Source organism: Berghia stephanieae, chromosome 1, assembly GCF_034508935.2.
Source record: "Berghia stephanieae isolate SIO BIC M18660-M18661 chromosome 1, UCSD_Bste_1.3, whole genome shotgun sequence".
NCBI lineage: Eukaryota > Metazoa > Mollusca > Gastropoda > Nudibranchia > Aeolidiidae > Berghia > Berghia stephanieae.
The window spans coordinates 3,198,056-3,208,055 of record NC_088360.1 but is presented as its reverse complement, the minus strand read 5'-3'; the positions used below and the strand labels follow the sequence as shown (position 1 = coordinate 3,208,055).

General features: G+C 39.1%; 1 protein-coding gene and 2 long non-coding RNA genes across 3 annotated transcripts in view; 1 reads left to right on the top strand and 2 right to left on the bottom strand.

Moving 5' to 3' along the window:
• The window catches only part of LOC144966267 (uncharacterized), a 2,946-nt gene extending 2,668 nt beyond the window's left edge, over positions 1-278 (bottom strand). The window contains exon 1 of the long non-coding RNA XR_013644184.1: positions 111-278. This is a non-coding gene — a long non-coding RNA (uncharacterized LOC144966267). The remainder of the gene's footprint in view (positions 1-110) is intronic.
• LOC144966260 (tRNA dimethylallyltransferase-like) overlaps positions 1-10,000 on the top strand; it is a 299,101-nt gene that overhangs the window by 192,116 nt on the left and 96,985 nt on the right. The gene's annotated exons all lie outside the window — the stretch shown is intronic.
• The window catches only part of LOC144966273 (uncharacterized), a 30,335-nt gene continuing 25,992 nt past the window's right edge, over positions 5,658-10,000 (bottom strand). Inside the window, exon 3 of the long non-coding RNA XR_013644187.1 lies at positions 5,658-6,083. This is a non-coding gene — a long non-coding RNA (uncharacterized LOC144966273). The remainder of the gene's footprint in view (positions 6,084-10,000) is intronic.

Sequence of the window (10,000 nt, the reverse complement as noted above, 5' to 3'; positions counted from 1 at the left end):
TTGGTTCGTTAACTTCAAACAACGATTTAAAAAAAAAATTCCTAGTTTGCAAATCATCACTTTTTAGTTTTTAATTAATTTTATCTATTTCATTCCAGGGGTATACATACAATATACACTGATTAACTCGATTGATGAAATGTTCCGAAACTCGTTTCATCGTCAAAGACCCACATAAATTGGATTCTTCCCTTTGTCACACCTAGAAAGTTGTCAGCCAATCTCATCTCTCTATGAGTATCGCATTACCAAGTGTATCAAAATGATATGTATCGCTAGAACCATTTCAAATAATACGTTATTATTTATTCAAAGTGATGGGCCGGACGTGTGCGTGTGTATTTTGTCGGTGCAGTCACGCAAATCTAGGTACACGTTCTGGGTTCAACTTTGACCTTTGGCACTTGACCTAGTGATTATTGGAAATCAGTCAATGGCGATTCGGTCGTTGACCTCGAACTTCGACCTCTCATAATTTGCTCATTCTTTCAATTATCCTTTTCCAGGTTTTGGGTTGGAAATCGGTGCTACTGCTTGTTCCTGCTGCTGCTGCTGGTGGTGGTGGTGGCGATGATGATTGATGACTAAGGTTGATGTCGATATAAATGATGATGGAGCTTTTTAATATCGGAGTGTCTACGTACACGGTAACTTTAGGCAGTTTAGTGAGCAGCAGTAGTAGTGGGAGTCAAATTGTGACCCAACTCGCCCATAAGAAAGTTATGACTGGAAATTACGTTCGATTTTACTAAAACTTTTAGAGGGGTTCAATTAACCAGTATATTTTTCACCAATCAAAACATGGAATCTGTGACACACCTTCACACGTGCTCGGACAAACATAGCTGGTTGTTTATAAACAATAACGTGAACTAATTCGACCTCCATCTGATCGTTGTTATTGTTTTTATATTGACAAATGGGTGACTAGTTATCACATGGTTTTCTAGATCATACTATAAACGTTTTAGTTTACAATTTTCTGTGCTGATTCTACTGATCAAGCGGTAGGATCTACGTACACGGTAACATTTATACAAGGTAGCCTTTAATCTCGCCTTTAATGGGTTAAATTGTATTGTTTGATTTTTAAAAATAACCCACACACACACACACACACACACACACACACACACACACACACACACACACAAACACAAATACAGAGCGAGGTCTATCCATAGCTTGTATTGTAGCGGCAAACCAGTTACCGGAGCTACCGTGTACGTAGATCCTGAGGCTAGGTGACCGGTTACCGTGTACGTAGACACTGCCTTTTAATATAGCACAATATCCACTAAATGTGCTCAAAGGTGTCCCTTTCCAAGGGGTCCCTGACCAACAGCAACACGTAACATGTAGAACGGGGCATGATGACTTATTCAGGCGATATTACACATTTTTTCCGGACAGAGACAACACTGTTATTAACGGCCAGGTACTCATTTTATACCTGAGTACGGTGAGAGAATGTGAGTAAAGAGCCTTTTCCAAGGTCTCAACCAACTATGCGCCGAGCGAGGCTCGAACTCAGGACCTTCCGATCCGAAAGCGAGTGTCATACCACTTGACCCATAGCCGCACATAGCCGACGATGGTGAGGGAGATGAAATTAGTTTGCTGATGCTGTCTGTTGTGCCGTGTTTGGCGTAAGTGTAGTAGGTGGAAAGAAAGCTGGAAACCATCACCTAAGCATTCCATAAGAGAATAATAAGGAATCCATTTAAGTAACAAAATACAATTTTTAAAATTCCCTTTATTCGTCCCACAGGGGAAATTTTTTCTCTAGGTTCTTTTCAAAGGGAAGACTGAAATAACCCAGGCGTCAGCCGCACTGCAGCGCCGCAAATTGATCTAGGGCGAGGTGACTTGCGCAAGGCCACACAGCGCAACGGCGGGTGATCGAACTCGGTACCTTTCGGGTACGAAGCAAAGACCGTGCCGCTGAAATACGCTGCCCCTTTAACAAACTCTGATGTCAACAGGAAACAACCATATTATTGCCAATGTGAGAGAAGTCCCTGGTTTGATATATATATATATATATATTATATATATATATATATATATATATATATAGAGAGAGAGAGAGAGAGAGAGAGAGAGAGAGAGAGAGAGAGAGAGAGAAATAGAGTAAAGAGTCTTTTCCAAGGGCTCAACTATGCGCCGAGCGAGGCTCGAACCTAGGACCTTCCGGTCCGAATGCGAGTGTCATAGCACTAGACCACATAGCCGCACAATTATGTGTTTAGATTCATTGTCCTCCTTCTCTTTTGGTTCCATGTCTATGGACAAAGTCAAACGGACTGGAAGCTCCAATTTGATTAACGAAAACAGATCTTCGTTTTCCTTTTAAGTCCGTAACTTCATAATTGGAAGGTTCCACAGACCACAGATTTTTCTTTCATTGGAGATGTGAGACTATTCTACTGTTTAGACCACGGCATTTCTTTAGTCAGAGAAAGCTATATACTATACCGCTCTTCACTTGTTTTTGTTGAACATTTAATTTCAGATCAGAGGTATATCTGTCATACAAAACCGTTATATCCCATACGCCTTTTGACTTTATATTATAATTGGCTAGTTATAACATGACGTATGGCATACGATTTTGTCTGACGCCTTCATTAAGCGTTAGTTTCGCCCTTGTTTCATTTCTTTGCGGTTATCGCGTCTTCCAAGCTAACATGCTTCTGTCTTTGGCGAGATAAAAATGTTGATAGCATCATGTACTTGATTTCCAAGTCCTTCTCAAAATATTTCAATCTTGATTGTATTCTTGTCATCGGGTGATATTGAAAGCCCCTGACCCGAAAAGTCAGGAGACAAGAGGGGCTGTCGGGGCATTCAACTTTTTAAGTGTTATAATACAATGCTTTTGAGTGTCGGCCAGTATGTATTCATATTATAAACACTTAGTCAATTGGTCAGTAACGACAGACGTCTGTCTATCCATTGTAAGATGAATATGGTGGTGGTGGTGGCGTCGGTGGTGGTGGTGGTGATGCTGGTAGTGGTAGTGGTGGTAGTAGTAGAAGTGGTAGTAGTAGTAGTAGTAGTAGTAGTAGTAGTAGTAGTAGTAGTAGTAGTAGTAGTAGTAGTAGTAGTAGTAGTAGTAGTAGTACTAGTAGTAGTAGTAGTAGTAGTAGTTTTTGTTGCGATATTTGTAGTAGTAGTAGTAGTAGTAGTAGTAGTAGTAGTAGTAGTAGTAGTAGTAGTAGTAGTCGTCGTCGTCGTAGTAGTAGTAGTAGTAGTAGTAGTAGTAGTAGTAGTAGTAGTAGTAGTAGTAGTAGTAGTAGTAGTAGCAGCAGCAGCAGAAATAGTCTTTTTCTTCGTGCTCTTCCTCCTCCCCCTCCTCCTCCTCCTCCTCCTCCTCCTCCTCCTCCTCCTCCTTCTTCTTCTTCTTCTTCTTCTTCTTCTCTTCTTCTTCTTCTTCTTCTTCTTCTTCTCTTCTTCTTCTTCTTCTTCTTCTTTCTTCTTCTTCTTCTTCTTCTTCTTCTTCTTCTTCTTCTTCTTCTCTTCTTCTTTCTCTTCTTCTTCTCTTCTTCTTCTTCTTCTTCTTCTTCTTCTTCTTCTTCTTCTTTCTTCTTCTTCTTCTTCTTCTTCTTCTTCTTCTTCTTCTTCTCTCTTCTTCTTCTTCTTCTTCTTCTTCTCTCTTCTTTCTTCTTCTTCTTCTTCTTCTTTCTTCTTCTTCCTTCTCCTCTTCTTCTTCTCTTCTTCTTCTTTCTTTCTTCTTCCTCTCTCTCTCTCTTCTTCTTCTCTCTTCTCTTCTTCTTCTTCTTTCTTTCTTCTTTCTTTCATTCTTCTTCTTCTTCTTCTTCTTCTTCTTCTTCTTCTTCTTCTTCTTCTTCTTTCTTCTTCTTCTTTTCTTCTTCTTCTTCTTCTTCTTCTTCTTCTTCTTCTTCTTCTTCTTCTTCTTCTTCTTCTTCTTCTTCTTCTTCTTCTTCTTCTTCTTCTTCTGCTTCCTCCTCTCCCTCCCCCTCTTCCTCATCCCCCTCCTCCCATTATCCTCTTCCTTCTCCTCTTCCTCTTGTCCTTCTCGTCCTCCTCCTCCTCCTCCTCCTCGTCCTCCTCTTCCTCCCCCTCTTCCGCCTCCTCCTCCATCACCACCACCACCACCACCACCACCTCCTCCTCCTCCTCCTCCTTCTCCTCCTTCACTACCACCACCAACAACAATCCCTCCTCCTCCACCTACTCCTATACTATCTTTTACCCCCCCCCCTCCCTCCTCCACACCCTCCTCCCCACCCTCCTTCTCCATCCTCTTCTTCGTCTTCATTTTTAATCTGTCCACATTTCCACCCCTTGTTTGGGGAAGGCTACAGGTGGTTTCCCTCGACCTCTTTGATTCCTTTCCTTAACCTGTCAGCGAGGGCGTTCTGATGATGGATTGGAAACACCAAAATCACTTGGCATTCTTTAACATTCCTCGTCTTCCACCTTTGCTTTTCTTTCCTAATTCTTTGACCATCTGCTGGGTAAGGCAAACAGACAAGGGTTTATTAGAATCATATCAGATGGCCGAGTTGTCCGGGGCTGTTAAGCATTGCATTGTAACTTTGTTGATCTAGGTTCGAGTACCGCTTATTATATTATATGGTCTAGTAGTATGACACTCGCTTTCGGATTGGAAGGTCCTGGGTTCGAGCCTCCCTCGACGCATAGTTGAGTCCTGGGAAAAGGCTCTTTACTCAAGTTCTCTCACCGTACTTAGGTGTAAAATGAGTACCTGGCCGTTAACAGCGTTGTCTTTGTCCGAACAAAATTGTAATATCGCATAGAAAGGGGTCATGTCTCGTTCTATATGTTAAGTGTTGCTGTTGGCTAGGGGCCCTTTGTAAAGCACTTTGAGCGCGTTTAGTGGATATTGCGCTATATAAAAGCTCATTAAAAATTTTAAAAAAGGGTAGAACTGTTTGTTTGTTTGTTTGTTTGTTTGTTTGTTTTAAGAGTTTTACTGCGCTTGCAACACATTTAGGTCACAAATAAATGCTTTTTATTCCATTCAATGATATCGGAGATGGACTTTAAAATAACTTGACACCGTGTCAGGATCCAACGTTTGGACAAACAAACAACAAACAAACTTGACCTTTATATAGCCCACTGTCCACTAAATGTTCTCAAAGCGCTTTTACAAGGGGTCCCTGGCCAACAACAACATGTAACATGTAGAACGAGACATGACGCCTGTTAGGTGGTATTACAAATTTTGTCGGGACTGTGGGGCTATGTGGTCTAGTGGTATGGCACACGCCTTTTGTACCGAACGGTCAAGTGTTCGAGTCTGGCTCTTAGCGGTGGATAGATAGTTTTGAATCCTGACCAAAAGGTTCTTCTCTCATCGTACATCCGAGTAAAATGAGTACCTGGTAGTTAATAATTTTATCATGTTTTGTGTTGCTGTCGGCAAAAGACCCCTCTTAACTGGTCTCGTAATTGATCAAGACAAAATATAACAAAAAAACAAAACAAAACAAAAACAAAAACAAATCAACAAAGAAACAACGCACACACACAAAACAAACAAACAAACAAACAAACAAAATCCCCCCCCCCCCAAAAAAAAAAAATAATAATAAATAATTGAAAAACAAAACAACCAAATAAACATGAATTGTTGATAATTTGAAAATGCCAGAAACAAATAAGAGATAAAAATCATCAAATTAATAAAGGTAGCAGAATATTCTTGTCAAAGTAAATTTTGATCTTTTGTTCACTCAAGAGTTTATTATCTACCCCACACAAACTGAACACACAAACTATATAATCAAACCATCAAGCAAACAATAAATCATGAACACACACACACACACACACACACACACACACACACACACACATACAAAGATGGCAGAGCTACTCTACTCTTGTAAAAAGTCAATTCTGGTCACTTATCATCATCTGCCTTTTGTTTGTCTGTGACTACTACTAAATCCATTGTTAGTTTTGATGGATGACTTTGTACCTGTAAAAACGTAATCCTGACAGTAGTTGATGACGTATTGATAGTATTTACCGTTGAAAAACCCCAGGTTTTTTTTTTGCCAACAATTTTTCAACAAGTGACTGACCTGTGGAGATAAGCGAAGTCAAAGTACGTATTGTTAGTTACACGAACATCTCAGGTTAAAAAAAAAATCGAAAGAGCGATCACCGAAAATCACTAGAATGGCTGTTTAAAAACAATAACAATGACCCGAGTGACGTTAATCTCTTAACTGTTATATCCCCCCCCCCCCCCCCCCACGTCCCTCCTCTTTCATTTTCCACTTTCTTAAACTGGAATTTTCAATCCCGACTTATGAAAGTTACAGGGTGATGATTCCCTGTACGATAACATCTGCCCCGACCATGGAGTTCTACTATTATATACTTGTTAAGTTTTGGGGCCAACCTAATTTCAAACAAGCCCACCATCCCTCTCTCTCTCTCTCTCTCTCTCTCTCTCTCACTCTCTCTCTCTCTCTCTCTCTCTTTCTCTCTCACTCACACACTCTCTCTCTCTCTCTCTCTCTCTCACTCTCTCTCTCTATCTCCACGTTATTAACTTCTTTATAAACACTTCTGTTTCTGTTTACAAACAAAACACATTTTCTTACTCTTCACCCCCCCCCCCCCCCCACCCCGTTAAAAATTACAAACCTCCAAGTTCACATTTTTCATTATTTTATTCCTAAATTCGATTCTCTGGGTCGGATTCATCCCGACTTAATACCGTTTTGAGACGTTCGGTCACTCAATATAATATCAATGGATTGAAATCATCCCCCGCCCCCCCCCCCCCAAATAAAAAACAAACAAAAACAAACAAATATACTTGAGCTTTTGTATTGCGCAATATCCACTGAACGTGCTCAAAGCCCTTTACAAAGGGTCCCTGACCAATAGCAACACGTAACAACATGTAGAACGAGACATGACGCCTAACAGGCCATCTTACAAATTTTTTTGGCAGATTGCGGGCGCCAATGAGAACCCCCTCCCCCCTCCCCCCATTTTGTCTCCAGCCTAGCCCAAGTAAATTTCATCTCTAATTATCCAACACCCCTCCCTCCCCCCCCCCCCCTAATCTTTCCGAAAACATCGGCATGAGTTTGCTTCCATTCTGATTGGCATTTCTAGCGCACTGTGAACAAAAAAACAAAAAAAAACAAAAAAAAAAAACAAAACAAAAAAACAACTTTCTTTCAACATTTTGTCCAGAAAACCCGTCCTTCAAAATATATCGATGGATTAAAATGGCCTACATCTTGTTGAAAACTCTGACCCAGGACCTCAAGCCAGATTTAATGTGAGCGTCTTTCACACTATGAGGGTCGTCAATATTTTAATCAATCCGTTATTTAAAGCAGTTTTTTTTTTCTCTCCAAAGATTGTATAAATAAATATGCTTTTATTTAGAGTTGGGCAAAAGTTCGTTTGCCTTATTACAGGTGTAAATTTATATTGGAATGGGTGGCCTCTTCCCTACCTGCCTGGATCTACCTGGCTCTACCTGCTACCCTTTCATGTTTAGTGGAAACAAATATAGAGCGGTCAGTGTTCCCACCCATTTCATTTTTCTTTCCTTTTCTTTTTCGTTGATTATTTTAATTTACTTTTTTTTTTTTTTTTTTTTTTTTTTTTGGGGGGGGGGGGGGGGGGGGGGTATTAAACGTATATGTCAAAAAAAAAAAGATAAAATAAAAGAAGAAGAAGAAACAAGACAGCCATGGAATACCCCATAAGGAAATGGTCTTTGAACATTCATTGAGCCATTCATTAAAGGCTGCCTCTATTCTCACCCCCCCCCCCCCCCCTCCCCCTCCCCCTCCCGGCCGATTGGATTACCGAAAAAAACGTCGCCGGCTTTTTGCGATTTGGATTTGATTGATTTTTTTTAAATTGTGCAACTTGTGACAAGAAACTTAACAAATTACTGCATTACGACCTTTGGATTAAACATACAACAATTGTCGACTACTATTATGAAGACTAGCATCGAGGGTGAGAATAGTCACTTCGTTCATTAAAACGTAAAGAACCAATCTATCTAATCTTGATGATTGTGAGAATGTCCTGGAATGTTGTTTAAACGTCGTAAAATGTAAACTATATCTGGTATACCAATTTCGAATTGGGAAGAATTGAATAGAATCACGTGACTCGGCAGTTCATGCTCGATTCTTAAATTAGACGTGTTTTGTGTTTTAACTTTTAAAAAAAAAAAGTATCATTCCTTTGAAATTTTCTTGTAGTAAAATTAAACACAACAAGAAAACAGAATACTCCATAGTAGCGTGGCTCAGCGGTACGGTCTTTGCTTCGCACCCGAAAGGTACCGAGTTCGATCACCCGCCGCTGCTGCGCTGTGTGACCTTGAGCAAATCACCTTGTCCTAGCTCATTTTGCGGCGCTGCATTGCGCCCGACGTCTGGGTTATTCCAGTCTTCCCTTGGAATAGACCCTAGAAACAAATTTCCCTTAAGGGATGAATAAGGGGAAACTTATTTATTTATTTATTTATTTTTAATTTAATTTAATTTAATTTATTGATCAATGATGAACTACATATCTATATTTTAATCTATTTATTTATTTCATTTTATTGTGGTTTAGTTTCTTTTCTTTTTGCTGTAGTGATTTGTGTGAATAATTATTTATCTTATCAGCATTTAAAAGCTGACACGTCAAGAAATTTCAGGTCTTATAATTTTTGACAAGATGAGAGTAGTGTAAGAAGTCCCAGGTTAGAGAGGTTTTCACACATGAAGTCGCAGGTTTGAGAGTAATTGACAAGATGAGAATACTTCAAGAAGTCCCAGGTTAGAGTATTTTTCACAAATTAAATAAAGTTTGAGTTCTGATAAGTTTTTGACAAGATGAGAGTACTTCAAGAAGGCCCAGGTTAGAGAGTTTTTTCACAAGTGAAGTCTCGGGTTGAGAGTAATTGACAAGATCAAGGTCATTTCAATCGTTGGATATTTTACAGCAGATTTATTTTTTTCATAGTACGACCGTACTGAGATGGAGTGGACATTGGTCAGAGATGGCAGTTTATCCACAAGGTGATGTGAAACGGACAACGCTAGATTAGACGCCATTCTTGGAAAATAATAATAATAATAATAATAATCATAATAATCATCATCATAATAATCATAATCATAATAATAATAATGATGATGATGATATAATAATAATAATAATAATAATAATAATAATAATAATAATAATAATAATAATAATAATAATAATAATAATAATAATAATGATAATAATAATAATAATAATAATAATAATAATAATAATAATAATCATGATGATGATGATGATGATGATGATGAGGATGATGATGATGATGATGATAATGATAATAATAATAATACTTTGTTCATCCAAAGAATTTTTTTTATTGTACAGACATGTTGATTGAACAGACATGATAATAAATAAGAAATTAATAACTAGGTAGTAGCAGAAGTTTGCGTTCATTCTGTGGCGACGGACTCTCCTTTAAAACAAAACAAAATACAACCAAATAAAAAAAAAAAAAAGAAAAGAAAAGAAAAAATGCCCCCATTCTCTCCGTGTCTTTAAGTTTTTTTATTTTTTATTTATTTAGCTAAGAGTTGTACCCAGGGCGATTTCCAGCAACCCGCTGGGGCGTGAATTCATTAAACAGCCTTTCACCACTCACTCACTCACCCACCCCCAATCGCTCCAACATAATGTGGAACGGCAACTTCGAGCTCACGCATATCGGCACTTGAATTCATGAAAACAATCACCACTGGCCTCAACCCACTCTAAACACCCCCCCCCCCCCCCCCCCCGCCAACGAAAGCTGTTTCCACCTATTATTTCACGCGTGACTAGACTAGATAACCCGATGATTGGTTTAGAAATTAATCGAATGCTTTAACTGTCTTTCCACTCCATTTCAATGGATCGTGTTGTTTTCTATGCCTTGTCAGCCGGCCCTTTTTGGCATCTCTCGTTTTACAAG